The 14,849-nt window shown below is 50.7% G+C and overlaps 1 long non-coding RNA gene across 1 annotated transcript; it reads right to left on the reverse strand.

Annotated features, from left to right (window-relative positions):
- Positions 1-1,033: 1,033 nt before the first annotated feature.
- On the reverse strand, positions 1,034-13,807 carry LOC113901491. Its single transcript, XR_003513452.1, has 4 exons — positions 12,609-13,807; positions 6,685-6,767; positions 3,268-3,397; positions 1,034-1,845 (listed from the first exon to the last, which is right to left on the reverse strand). It is a non-coding gene; the product is annotated as an uncharacterized LOC113901491 (long non-coding RNA).
- Between the last annotated feature and the right edge of the window lie 1,042 nt (positions 13,808-14,849).

Genomic DNA, 14,849 nt, shown 5'->3' on the forward strand with positions numbered 1-14,849 from the left:
CCACCCCCCAGCAGCTCCCATGCATTACAGAGCCCAGTGTGTGACCTGCAATGAGCTGAGGCCCCAGGGATGCCAAGGCAGCTTCCCTGAAAGAACATCTGTGTCAAGGTGCTCCAATGGGGGTAGGGGACGGGGGTCCCAGCCTGCCTGGAGGACCAGAGAGATGAGAGGAACCAAATGGAATGTCCTGGGGGACAGTCAGTGCCAACCAGTGGTGAGATTAGGTGTGGAAGGTCTAGGTAGGCCGGGCCTCACAGAGAACACCGATGGGTGATTCGGTGCTGCCTCTGCAATCCTGACTTCCCACACCCTGCCCCTGAGGACAGATAAGATCCCACCTCCTGATTCATGTGCATTGCTTGCTTCTTCCAAAGAGTGCAAATACTCAAAGGAACAGATTTGAAGCACTAGTGGCTTCAAATCAGCCAAGGGCTTGGGCCAGCTGAGGTGCAGGTGTGAACAGCAGTGTCTCCTGGGCCCCCGCAGGCCTGACCACCTTCCAGCTGTCTCTCTGCTTGGCCTTTGCCGAAGAGTATAGTCAGAGTCTTCAAACACAGGAAAGGCTCCAAACTTCCAGCCTCCCACTTTACCAGCACCCAGAAGATCCTAAGCAGACAGGAGAGAGCCACAGGGACTACTCACATGTCTGGGTGGTCCATTTTCATATAAATTCTCAACAGTTGATTTCTTTTCCAGCTGGAATATCTACCATTATCTAAGGCCCCTGCTGTGCCTCCTGGCTGCTTGGCATCTGCTTTTGAATACAGACCCCTACCAGAAGCTTGAAGCTGGGTCCCTGTCCTTAACCCTGACCTGTAACAGGATACATCCTGTAGTGGGCATTTCCTTCTTAATTGCTTCATGACCATTTAGGAGCTAGCCTACTTTAACCTGCCTCCCTGGTGGCTCAGATGGTAAAGAATCTGCTTGCAATGCAGGAGACCCAGGTTTGATCCCTGGGTCAGGAAGATCCCCTGGAGAAAGGAAATGGCTACCTACTCCACTATTCTTGCCTGGAGAACCCCAAGGACAGAGGAGCCTGGCGAGCTGTAGTCCATGGAGTTGCAAAGAGTCAGACACGACTGAGTGACTAAGTACACATAAAAATGACCTTTTGAGAGAACTGGCATATTCTGTCAGCATTGTGGGCCCCCTGGGCTGGTGCTGATGTGTAGCTAGGAAGACCCCTGGAGAGGTCCCAGAGGCATCCTGGGTCTCAAGGAAGTCAAGATCCCACCAGGTTCAGGTTCATAAATCCCAGCCGTGCTGAGGTTCCATTTATTGTCACAGCCCTCTCCACTGCTGGGTGTGCTTCTTCCACCAGCAGACTCCCCCTCTTCTGCATTGCTTACGCCCTGCTCCTGTAGTCCATGACAGCTTTGGAAAGGTACAGTTGCTATGGTAATGCCCAGAGCCATCTGAATTCCTGCTGCACCTTCTGGAAGACGAGGGTTTGTGAGGAGCTGTGCAGTAGATTCCAAACCTAGCCTTTCCTGAACACCTCTGTCAGGGGTCAGGTGACTGCTGGAGGTGGTGCGGGACATGGGTAGCCCACCTTCCTTGGGCAGACATTCCATCACTGCAAGCTGCATGCAACTGGACAGGTCCTCCACACGTGGATCAGAAAACCAAGTAAGTCTCTTCCTGGGGGATTTTAGGTGTAAGAGACAATGCCGGTGGCTCTCAAACTTAGTATCCCCCATGGGCTTATTAAAATAGGGAGAGCTGGGTCCCACCCCCAGAGTACCTGGGGCAGAGCCAGAGAATCTGCATTTCTAACAAGCTCCTGAGTGATGGTGGTGGTGATGGTGGTGTAGATCCAACCACAATGTGAGGAACACCATTCTAGGAGGAGAAAAGCATATCAGTGCAAGAAACCATGGCCAGTCAGGTGGAAAAGGGACAGCATCAGTTGTCTATTGTAGAGAAAGAGAGACTTCCCTTCTGGGAAGGCTCTGCTGTCCTCCCAGAAGGGAAGTCTGGGACTCTGCTGTCCTCCCACATTTCTTGGCCAGGATACCAGAAGGACTGGTGATCCTAGGCTGTTTCTTTTTGGTTCCCCACCACTCGATAAACAAAGACCTTCCCCTATGAGTGAGGGTGGGGCAGCTGTCATAGGTGAAGCCTTGAACTTGGAGAAGACCAACCTCACAGATGCCTCGTGACTGAGTGAGTCCTACATGGTCTACCATCTCAGTGTCCGGGAGACCAATGACCTGCCTGGCTCAGGAGGGAGGGAGAAGAGGGGAGAAAGGCTGTTGCTGGCACTGAGCCCCCACCATTGGAGTTTTTACAGCAAGATGCCTTCCCCAGAATGTTGTTTGGTCGTCGTGTCCTACTCTTCACAACCCCATGGGCTGAAGCACACCAGGTTTCCCTGTCCTTCGCCATCTCCCAGAGTTTGCTCAAGTTCATGTCCATCGCATCAGTGATGCTCTCCAACCATCTCATCCTCTGTCATCCTCTTCTGCCTTCAGTCTTTCCCAGCATCAGGGTCTTTTCCACTGAGTCAGCTCTTTGCATCAGGTGGCCAAAATATTGGAGCTTTAGCATCAGTCCTTCCAAAGAGTATTCAGGGTTGATTTCCTTTAAGATTGACTGGTTTGATCTCCTTGCTGTCCAGGAACTCTCAAGAGTCTTCTCCAGCACCACAGTTCAAAAGCATCAATTCTTTGGTGCTCTGCCTTTTTTATGGTCCAGCTCTCACAACCGTACGTAACTACCGTAGCCTTGACTGTATGGACCTGTGTTGGAAAAGTGATGTCTTTGTGTTTTAACACACTGTCTAGGTTTGTCATAACTTTCCTGGCAAGGAGCAGTCACCTTCTCATTCCTTTCCCTAGAATGTAAATACTGTATTCTCCACTAAATGATGTTCAGGCCCCAGCTGGGCTGCTTACCTTCAGCCTATGTGAAACTCCTATTCCCATGGCTACTGTTGTAAGAGAGAGAATGATGAGTAGAGAACCTGATTGGGCTTCCCAGGTGACGAATTGGGAAAGAATCTACCTGCCAATGCAGGAGATGCAGGGTTCAATCCCTGGGTCGGGAAGATGCCCTGGTATAGGAAATGGCAACCCGCTCCAGTATTCTTGCATGGGATATCACATGAACAGAGGAGCCTGGTGGGCTACAGCCCATAGGGTTGCAAAGAGTCGGACACAACTGAACAAGATCAGGAGAGAACCTGATTGACATTGCAGACCCTCTTCCCAGTTACAAATAGTACTAATAAGTGCCAAGGATTCTGACATCTTCTCTGCATACTTAGCCTTGCCTGGGAAGCGAGGTCTGTAGGTGGTGGGCTTGGTGACTCTCCCACTGACCGTGTTGGCAAACAGGTGGAGGGTACTCTGGCGTCATCTCCCCCACCATGGCAGGACAGTTTTGGTAGAGCCTGGTGTGAGAAAATGGACATCAAATCAGTTTCCCAATTTTAGAAAGCACTGTTAATTTCCCTGAATGTTCACTGGAAGGACTGATGCTGAAGCTCCAATATTTTTGGAAGCTCCAATATACATTGGATGTAAAGAGCTGACTCATTGGAGAAAACCCTGATGCTGGGAAAGATTGAAGGCAGGAGGAGAAGGGGATGACAAAGGATGAGTTGGTTGGACGGCATCACCAACTCAATGAACATAAGTTTCAGTAAACTACAGGAGATGGTGAAGGATAGGGAAGCCTGGCATGGTGCAGTCCATGGGGTCGCAGAGTCAAACATGACCAAGCAACTAACAACAGTTAGTGTCCCAGCTCTGTGAAGGTTTGGGTGGGTGTGACTGCTTACATTTATAACATGTAGAATCCCTAAGGAAGACCATGAGGAAAACTGGGACTTACTGGGGTGGGGGTGGGCGTCCTTTGAAGAGGCAGAGTCCAGAGAGCCACTCTTGAATGTCTGAGACCACGCTCTAAGCAGAGCCTAGCACTGATAAAGGTAGAGATTAAGAAAGAACATGTAGCCTAGCATGGGACTGTCATTCATTCTAGAAGGTACTTGATGAGCAGTCTGTGCTGGGTACCAGATGCCCTCCTCAGGTCTTCAGGCCTCACTGAATGCAGGACCTTAGAGGTTAAGGTTGAAGCCTGGTCTGAGGTCATAACTAGGGTGAGTAGGGGAGTGAGCTTAGAGGGATTACATTGCCCTCTGAAGCCCGTCAGCTTTGGGATGGTGGGTGCTGCCTGAGGCCACTGCCAGGAGGAAGGGAAATGGTCACCTAGCAGTGTGCATCTCTGGGGAGAGGAAATTGGAAAAAGATTCAGAAGCTAAGGGTCATGACTAATATGTATTTTATAGCACCAGGGGCCCAGGCGTACTACCAAGGAATAAGGAGATCATTCACAAGCAGTTATAACCTGAATCCTCTGCAGCCCCAGCAAGTGTCCTCAGACACACTTCACCCAGCTTTAGTGGAAGTGCACAGAAACCTCAGGACATGGGCACACACTCCTTCACCCTTGCAACCTGACTTGCAGAGTTTAGGTGTCAAGGGCTACTGTTTTCTCTGAAAGTAGAGCCTTAGACTTGGCACCTGACTTGGGCCTGGGAGAGCATCTACCCACCAGGCCTCAAGATCACTTGTGTACCTTGGGCTTTTCATTCAGGTCCCAGCTCAGGGGTAATGCCTTCAGCACCATGCCTGATCCGAAGGCCTTAATCACTTTAGTCTCTTTCCCTCCCCACAGAGTTGGCATCCTTGCCCACCAGGCACTCAGCCCCTCACTGAAGAAGAATTGTCTGTGTCCTGAATCTAAAAACCTCTAGAAATCCTCCCTGGGAATCCCAAGCCGGGCGGTCCAGGCCCCTCCAGGCTCTTCCCTCCTCTACAGAGCCTGACCGCCACTGGGGGGCGATAGGCAGTGTGGCTTTGGTTCACCTCATCAACCCCATGGAAATGGACTTCCCTGGTGACTCAGTGGTAAGGAATCTGCCTGTAATGCAGAAGACGTGAGTTTGATCCCTGAGTCGGAAAGATCCCCTGGAGAAGGAAATGGCAACCCACTCCTGTATTCTTGCTCGGAAAATTCCATGGACACAGGAGCCTGGCGGGCTATGGTCAACAACTTAGTGAATAAACAACAACAATCAACCACCTGAGGAGCTCTGCCCTCCTAGGCATCCCCTTAAGGGGTAGGTCTTCTGGAAGAAACATCTCAGGGCTAGGGAGGCCAGGATGGAAGAGCAGCTCTGGGAAGGGCAGCAGGTGGGCACAGATGCTGCTTGGGAGGGAGTCTGGTGCGGGGTCAGCCAGCCAGCCTAAGGTTCCCCCTGGATCAGGGCCCCTAAACGGGAGTCAGGCTGAGGGTGAGAAGGAGGACTCCAGGCTTGGGATCCTCCAAGGTCCCCCTCTTCCCTGACTGTGGGCGCTGTTTGTCCTGCTCTCCTCGTTGCCTTGGCAACCACCCTGGGGTCATCCTTTGCAGCCAGCCTGTCCTGGGAGCCCAGGGCCAGGCTCTTGCCATCAGAGGAGGGGAAGGGAGAATGGGATGTACAGGCACAGCAGGGTGACCTGGGAGAGGAAAGTGCAAGAGGAAGACAGTCCAAGAGGATGGGGAGAGAGGCAGAGCCTGAGGTGAGGGGGATCAGCCAAGGAGAGGCTGGGAGGAGGTGGGGCGGCGTGATTCACCTGCTCTGAGTCATAGGCAAAGGTCAGCTCATTCCTTTGCCCTGCTGTTGCCACAGCCCACCAGACCCCTCTGTCCTTGGAACTTTCCAGGCAAGAATACTGGAGTGGGTTGCCATTTCTTACTCTAGGGGATCTTCCTGGAGTAAGGGGATCTTCCTGACCCAGGGATTTAACCCACGTCTCTTCTGTCTCCTGCATTGGCAGGGCAGATTCTTTCCTACTGCTCTACCTGGGAAGCCTCACTAGCCCCCACATTTTGCCCTAATTATCCTTACTGGCTTTCCACCCCATCTTGGGCTGGGAAAGGGACTGCCCATGCCTTTCTTGGGACCTCTACCCCTAGGGTGGCCCCTGCCGCAGGGCAGGCCTTGGCCCTGGAAGGCAGAGGCCTTATCTCCCCACCCCTCCCTCCTCCTCACATCCCAGCCCTGACCCCAGCCACTGCAGCCTCAGGAGGGGGCTATGGAATTTCCCTAGGGGTTGTCTGGTTCAAGGAGTCACTTATCTCCCCGCCTTCAGCCATCACTGAAGAGTGGAGGGAAGTTAGACTGGGGTCAGTGGGAGGCCTCTAGAGCCAAACATTACCAACCTGTGGGGTTTAATGCCAGGGTGGAGCTGGGAGAGGCCCTTGTTTAACATTTCTGTTTGCTGACCCTGACCTGCCCATGGCCCATCTCACCTAGCTGCTAACTGGTCTCTTCCTGCCCCCATTTTATGATGGAGATTGGGTCTTTCTTCCCCTGCATATTCTTTCCAGGGAGACAACTCCCTGGACAAGGTCACTGTCTAGATGTGTTGTGTACACACAGAGCTACCCTCACAAAGGCCTTTTGGCTCTGCACACACAGGCACAACCTGGAGGAACTCAGAGCCCGCCAGCCCCAGGCCCCATGTCTGGAGAGCACTGTCCAGGTCTGTGAAGCAGTTCAAACTAAGGAAATGGAACGCTTCCTTGAGAAACCAACAAACAGAGCAACTTAAAGGCATCTGGGAGGGAATAAGCGAAGAAAAACACTAGAACAGAAAACAAGACAGTTACACACATGATCAGCTGTACCTATTGTGTTAGATGCATGAATGTCCAGCTTACTGATGCTGCTGGGTGATGAACCAGGTGGGCTTCTTCAAGAGGGCTTTGCTCTAAAAGGAAGGGAAGAATCATACAGTAAGCTCTTGCTGTATGCCAGGTGTGTTCACACATGTGATCTTTAGTGTCCTAACCCAACAAAGCTGCAATGTAAGTTCATCCGTTCAGAGGAGGATGGCTCTGAGAGGCCAAGTAACATCCCAGATCACACAGGTGGGAAGTGACAAGTCCAGCCTTCTGCTTGACTGTGATGTAACTGCACTTCCCATACTATCACACTGCTGACATGGCAGAATTTCAGCAAAATTTCAAGGAAAAGGAAGAATATCCCAAGTGTGGGAGAGGAGAAAGAGGGAGATAGCCCTAGGAAGGGGCATGGTGAGTCAATTGCCTTAAGGAGAGCCTGACTTGCCTGCTTCAAAAGTCACAGTTGAGATATAATTGCCCAGATTTGCTGATATTTAAGACAAAAATTCTTAACCAAGATAGTATCTCTAATTCCTACTGCTACCTCCACCTCTGGGCATAACCCTTCCCCTAGGCTTCTCAGTTCAATCGCTCAGTTGTGTCCGACTCTTTGTGACCCCATGAATCACAGCATGCCAGGCCTCCCTGTCCATCACCAACTCCTGGAGTTCACTCAAACTCATGTCCATTGAGTCGGTGATGCCATCCAGCCATCTCATCCTCTGTCAATGCAAATAGAACCTATACGTGCCATGGACAGCTGGGTTTGTTTTCCCCAAAAAACAGGCTCTGTGAGACGAAATCCGGCACAAAGAGAATGGTAGATGCCTTTCTGGGCACACTGACCTAACTGATGACTTTCCCTAAAAGGTACGGCAGCTCCACTATCCCCTGTCCACAGATGAGACAGCTGGAACAAGAGAGGCATTCTGCCACGGACACGGGACGTGGCAGGGACTAGATCTCAGGCAGGCTGTCTCCAGAGGCACCTCCTAAGCCCCATGTTCTGCCTCTCTGGCTAACAGACACTGATTGAGCCAGAGTTCTGGGCCTAGTGCCGGGCTGCGCACTTTCCACGTGTCATCTCATGCAGGCAGGGAAGGAAGAGGCGGAGTCTTGGCCTCCGGTTCAGCTGGATGGCCTTTCATCAGGCCCACTCTGCAGTTTGCAAGTAATATTTAGGGCTCCTCCATTTCCACCCTGATCTTGCAGGACAGGATTGGAAGGTCCCCCGTCCACCTATCAGATTCAGCTCTGACCAGACCTCACACTGAGGGGCTTACTGGGGGCTTCAGCAAGAGCCCTGAGTGGCATAACCCCACCCCATCTATGGAGAGGGACCTCAACAGGAACTTTTTTTTTTTGGCCAAACTGCGTGGCATGGAGGATCTTAGTTCCCTGACCTGGGATCAAATCCACGCCCTCTGCACTGGAAGCACAGAACCTTGACCACTGGACCGCCAGGAAGTCCCACCAACAGGAACTCAATTGTTAGCCCCACAGAGACACTGTGATGTTGCCACTGCTATTCACAGTCAGAGCAAGTCAGAGGGTTGAAGAGCGTGAACAAATTGTCTTGACCCAGGAAACTGACGTCAAGGAAATTGAACGGTTCAGGACCACATAGGGAGGTGATGGAGAAACTCTTGGAGGAAGTGCTGGTCCTTCCAGGCCTTTAAAAAAAAAAAACTTTATGCTTAATTTTTAAAAAAATTCTGGTGAAGAACATTATCATTGTGTAACCTTCATTCCAGAAAGTAATTCAGAGAGATGATGTCAGGAACCATATTCCCAAGGCCAACCCTGTCATGTGGTAACCTGTGAGCCATACCACCCCTGGAGCTTTAAATATATCTCCCAAAAGGTGTCTGTGAGTGCATTTCTCACTACGCAGGCTTCCTTCTGTTAACATGCACCAAGGGAACTTGGTCCCGCTCTTCAGATCATCCTGGATGTTAGGATGGGGCGTTTAAGGATGCCCTCCATGAGAGCATACCAATCATTCCACACTTAACTTTATATCCTGTTCTTAGGTGAATCCTTGAGCATTCACCCTTCCTATCTAAGCCATGTCACAAAGCACCCTCATTAGCAGACAATGAGGTTTCTATCTAATCATCAGACTTTCCCAACCATAAGAGATAGAATCCCATATGGAGGGCAAATGACATTCACCCTCCCAGAGGAAAGTCTGCCTGGAGCCCTGTCTCCCACTGATTGACCTGAACTAACCTGGCAAAATAGAGTGGATTCCAACCCCTCACCCCTCCACCCCGCCCCCAACTTGGGCTTCCGTGGTGGCTCAGTGGTAAAGAATCTGCCTGTAATGCAGGAGATGTGGGTTTGATCCCTGGGTGGGGAAGATCCCCTAGAGAAGGAAATGGCAACCCTCTCCAACATTCTTGCCTGGAAAGTCCCACGGACAGAGGAGCCTGGCATGGACAGAGGAGCCAATGCAAGGGGCAGGGGTCCATGGGGCTGCAAAAGAGTCAGACACGACTTAGCGAATAATCAGCAACCCTCCTCTCTGCTTCTTTTAAGAATCTCCCAAGGTTAGAGGGGTAAATAGGTACATCTTACATTAAAATAGAGTTCCTAGGAATTCCCTGGCTATCCAGGCGTTAGGACTCTGCACTTCCATGGGTTCCATCCCTGGTTGGGGAACTAGGATCCTGCGTGCCACACACACTATGTGGCAAAAAAAAAAAAAAAAAGTTCAGTTCCTAATTTGTCATCTACACTTGGTCATATATGTAAAATGTTGTCTCTGCCCTCAAAAGGCTACAGCTGAGGGGACTTCCCTGGCAGTCCAGGGGTTAAGACTCTGCACTTCCAATGCAAGGGTGCAGGTTCTATACCTGGTCGGGGAACTAAGATCTCAAATGCTACGCAAAGTGGGGCCAAAAAAAAAAAAAGACTGTTTAAAAAAAAAGGTTACATCCGAAGATGGGAGGGTATACATGGGGAAAAGGCAATCATACAGAGTGATGCTGATTAATTACCAGACACCATACAGAAAAGTCTTAAGGGAACCAGAGAAGGAAGAAGAGTTCAACCATAGGTAAATAAAATGATACCCAAATATGAAATAACAGAAATAACATATTGTGTCTCATTACACGAACTCATCCCTTCACTGGCTCACACATGGCCTGGCCAAGGCTGCTTTTAGATAGAGTTCTTTTACGGTGAGTTCTTTTACTGTTTCCTACACTTGTAAGATCTTACATGTGCCTAGTCTGCTCTGTTTGCATCTTTGTTTTAAAAAAAAAACACGTACTAAAAACTACTTTTGAAGCAAAACCTTCCTCCTGGGATACAACTTTTCCTTCGCTGGCCCTTGCTTTTGAAGTGGCGCGTACCCTCCTCTGGGCCAACGTGCCTCTTTGGAGGTCTCTTTCAGGCTGGAGGCCTGTGGGGTGTCAGCGTGCCTCTCCTGTTTTCAATTAAACCCCTCAAGTCGAAGTGGAGTCAATGGCTTTAGCAAGGTGATTTTCCAAAGGGGTGATCTTATTTTGAACCAACATGTCAAAACAAAACCAACTCAACCTGCGACACACACAAAACAAATACATACACACATAAATACATCTGTTAGCAGATTTACCTGAAAAAATCACAAGGGCAAAGCAAGATGCAGAGGGCCCACAGGGCTTCCAGGGAGGGAGGGGGATCTCTTTCAGTTTCCCCCATGATGTGGGGGTGGGGGTTGGGGAGTGGTGAAGAAAGGGCAGCACGAACCTGTGTCCTGGCCTCAGGGTGCTCAAGACAAGACTCAAACCCGGGATGGTTTCTGCCTCTTCGGGCTGGGGATTGGGATGGGCTAATGAGAAGACATCCACTTCACCTGGTTCCTCATCCTCGCCCACTACAGATGCTGGCCGGCCGGGAAGGGTGTCTGGCGCCAATGGACACGGGCATTAGAGGCTGGGAAGGTGACACTCACTCCTCAACCCCACAGCAGGCTGACACCTCATGGGGTGGGAGTTAGCAGGTGACCCACATGGACCCCGGCACTTGCTCCCGCCCCAGTCTCCTCTGCTAGCTTTGTCCTCTGGGGAAGGAGAGCTCTAAGGAACACAGCACCCCAGGGGCCGAGTCCTTATCATTTGGACTCTGACAACAGAGAGACACTCTGTGGACTGAATTGGAGGGTTTAACAGAGGATGGCTTAAAGTCATTTTCTTTGGCCCCCAAGGTATTTTTAAAACAATTTAGTGGGTTGCAAATGGTGAAACAGCTGAAGATTTCATAGAAAAATCCAGATTTACAGCTTCTCTTCTCTGGAAAAGTTAGAATATCTGGCTGTACTGGACCCACCATTCCCCCATGGCAACAAGCCTGCTCAAAACCGTCTGAAGACTTAGATACCCTCCTCTCTCATGGCCACACCTGTGTGTCCTGGGGCGCTGCTCTGGGCCAGGCACAGTTCTGCTTGCCCGAGGGCGGGTTCCCACATCCTCTGTAGCCCCAGCCAGACAACTCCCTCCCCACCCCTCTGCCCACCCCTCCACCCCGCAGCAATTCCCAAGCAGCAGCCCACAGGGGGCCTTTCTCTAACTCTGAGGATTTATAAGGAAAAACTGCAGTAATGCAAAGAGATGCTTGCATGCATGCATGCGAATTCACTTCAGTTGTGTCTGACTCTTTGCAACCTTGTGGACTGTACCCTGCCAGGCTCCTCTGTCCATGGGATTCTCCAGGCAAGAATATTGGAGTGGGTTGCCATGCCCTCCTCCAGGGGATGTTCCCAACCCAGGGGTTGAACCCACATCTCTTATGTCTCCTGCATTGGCAGATAGGTTCTTTACCACTAGCACTATCTGGAAAGCCCAGTGTGATGTTTATTAACTATCAAACACAAGGCAAAAAAAAAGTGTTAAGGGAATCAGAGAAGGAAGAAGAGTTCAACCATAGGTAAATAAAATCATACCTAAAAATAAAATAACAGAAACAACATACCCTCTCTTATTACATGAACTCAATCCTTAAACTGACTCACACACGGCCTGTCGAAGGCTGCTTTTAGATGGACTTCCAGTGAGTTCTCTTACTGTTTCCTATGCTTGTAAGATCTTAAATATGCCTGGTCCACTCCATTTGCATCTTTGTTTTTAAAAAGCACATACTACAAACTATTTTTGAAGCAAAACCTAAAATCATTTGTACTTTGCTGCTCCTTTCTAGCATGTGACCTCAGGTCACATCTTATTCTCTGAATCTACAAAATGAGAAGATACTATTAACCCGTGTGGTTGCTTATAAGGATTACATTGAAATGGGAGACCATTGGAGGAGTGTTGGCACACAGCAAACAGTCAATAGCAGTTACTCTCCTTCCTTCCTCTGACACCGCAGGTGCTGCCCCTTCAGGTCCTTCAGCCTCAGGGAAAAGTTCTTGAACAACCCCCCACACCCCCACCGCCAACCAGGCCCCTCCTGGACTCACAAGTGAGAGGCTGCAGTGATGGAGATGCAGGAACCAAGTGCTGCCAGGGCCTGAGCCCCACACCTGTGGCTCAGAGTCACCCCAGGGAGTCTCCCTGGGGCTGGTGAGAGCTGTTTAGGCTTGGGGCGCTGATTCATCTCCCCTGCACAGACACGGGAAGGGCCACCTTCAGAGGTCAGAGGAGGGGTCCAGAATGCTGAGCCAAACTTCTACCCCCACTGTAGCCTTCACATCACAGAAAAACAACACTTTCAGGGGTGGAGGGCTAATATGGGAGTGCCAAGGTAGGACCAAGACAGGCTGGGGAGGGCCACCTCACCCCCTCCACCAAGTGCATCCCTCCCCGGGAACTAACTGTCGTTCCATGGGTGATGCAGTGTTTTCAAGCCTTTGAAACACCAAGTTCTTCCCCAGCCCCTTCTCTCAGGGCCAGAGGCTGGTTTGCCCTGGACGACAGAGCGCTCTTGGAAAAACTTACCCTTCGCCGGAGGTGTCAGGCTCTCACCGCTACACTGAGACTGAGGGAGGGTTCTCTGCAGACCAAGAAGAGTCTGCTTCTTTTACTCACTTAACAGATATCTGTTGAGCAACTACTGCCTGCCAGACATATTCCAGGCCCTGGGGATACAGTAAAGAAAGAGACAGGGTGCCTGCCCTCGGGAAGTTCACATTTTAGGGCAGGAGACAGACAGTGAACAATTGTGGGAGGACGGGAGATGGTAAATGCTCAAGGGGAAAAGTGTGGTGAACATTTACAGAGTGAGTCATGGGGGGAGGTCATGCATGAGCTCTTCTGGGTGTAGGTCTCTGCCCCTCCTTTTTAGGTGAACAAAGAGAAAACACACACACTACCCTTGGCAGGAAATTCCCCTGGTAGGTCTAGTTGAGAACAGACTCTCTTGTCTTCACCGCTTATGATTTTCTGGGTTATGTCCCACCATGGCCAGCCCCCTGAACCAGACTCTCCCAGCAGCTAATCCAGCCTCAGACTAACATCTTCCTGCCAACTTCCCCTCCCCCTACTCTTGCCTCTTCAGGCCACCCCTGGGTCCTGGACTCCAGGCCTTTGTTTTACTCCCTGGTGGTTTTTTATCCATTTGTTCTGCCAGTCCTTCTCTGACCATCTTCTCCAGTAACAGAGTTTCCCCATCACATCCAGTCCCAGAAGATGACCTTCTATTTTGCAGCAAGAAAAGAATATTCTGGAAATTACACACTTTCAGTGTTTTCCTCCACCTTGACCAACCACAAGGCCAGATAGCCCATCTTGGCTGCCCCTGGATATCCGCCAAACCACCTCCGAACGCCTTCTCCTCCCCAGCTTCCCCACCTTCACAAGAGAGCCCAGTGGGTCTTCTGAAATGAGACCAATTTAGCTTCAGTCTGTGGAGTGGCTCTGCAGCCGCTACACTCAGTACTACACTTCCTCAAAACTCCTGCTCCTCTCCCAAGCACCAGCCACTTCTCATTTATTGCCACAAAGGAGTTCTTCAATTTGACATGTATGTGTAATCACTGATTGGTGTCTGTGAGCTGCTTGAGCGAGGGCCCAGGTCTGTTTTGTTCACCAGTGACTGCAAAAACCCTGCTCAACATCAGACAGAAAGTGGAAGCTTAACAAACAGTTGTCAGATGTGCAAATAAAATATACCCACAGGTACAATTAAACTGGTAATATACATACAACAGTCAAAGATTAAAGAAACAAAAAAGAAGTGGGTTTTGGCTGAGTGGCAGACCCTAACCTTAGTTCGCCTATAACGATATATTTATTACAAGTGGGTCTGACCAAGAATTTTTCCTCGTGTGTCAACTTATGGGGCAACATATTAAGGGATGAAAAATTGAAACTCAGATAATCGTAAAGAAAAAATAACATTACGCACCCTCAGGTAACTGTAAAACCAAACATATCACACACACACACTTCCTCCTGCCTAGTTCAGGGGCTTTGACTGGGTGCTGTCCCTAAGACCTGCTCGGGACACGAAAAGAAAGCGAGAGCAAGACCAACCAATCAGAAGTCAGCACCTATAGAGCCCCGCCCCTTCACATGGGTGACAGACAGCAGGCTCCGCCCCAGTCCAGCGCCACCTGGAGGTCGAGGGGGATAAATGCGGCGCCTGCCGGGAGGCGGATCTATCTGTCAGGCGAAGTGCGCTGAGCTGGCCAGGGTCTTCGTGGTCTGCAGAGATAAGGCCTCCGCCCAACTCTAGTCAGGCCGCTCACGGGGCAGCTGTGGGGGGTCATTGAGGGCGGAGCCGCTGAGGCGCGGTCGACAGCTGTTAACGTGTTCACTCAAGAGACTTTTCCCACAACTTTCCGCTACTTCCTGTTGTAAATTATCCCTACTTGATCGGAAGAATGGGTGTGATGAGGAAAAGTGGCTCAGAAAAGGGACACAACAGCGGTTGTAAATGCTTCAATAACATCTCTTTTGGGCCCAATCTCCATTAAGCAGAGTGGACCCGGAGAAGGGGTGGTGCCCTCTCGCTGGTACCCAGTCAGTGGGTCAGGGGTGTGGAGGCTGTCCTTCTCCAGCTGGTTGCCTAGATGTCCCCAGAGGAGCCCAGGCTGCAGCGTTACACTCAGACCTCAAGGTCGGACAGCCAGTGTGTCTTCAGCTGCCCGGGCCTGACTAGGTGGCCATCCGGAGAAGGCGATGGCACCCCACTCCAGTACTCTTGCCTGGAAAATCCCATGGATGGAGGAGCCTGGT

The sequence above is a fragment of the Bos indicus x Bos taurus genome, chromosome 11 (assembly GCF_003369695.1).
Source record: "Bos indicus x Bos taurus breed Angus x Brahman F1 hybrid chromosome 11, Bos_hybrid_MaternalHap_v2.0, whole genome shotgun sequence".
Lineage (NCBI taxonomy): Eukaryota > Metazoa > Chordata > Mammalia > Artiodactyla > Bovidae > Bos > Bos indicus x Bos taurus.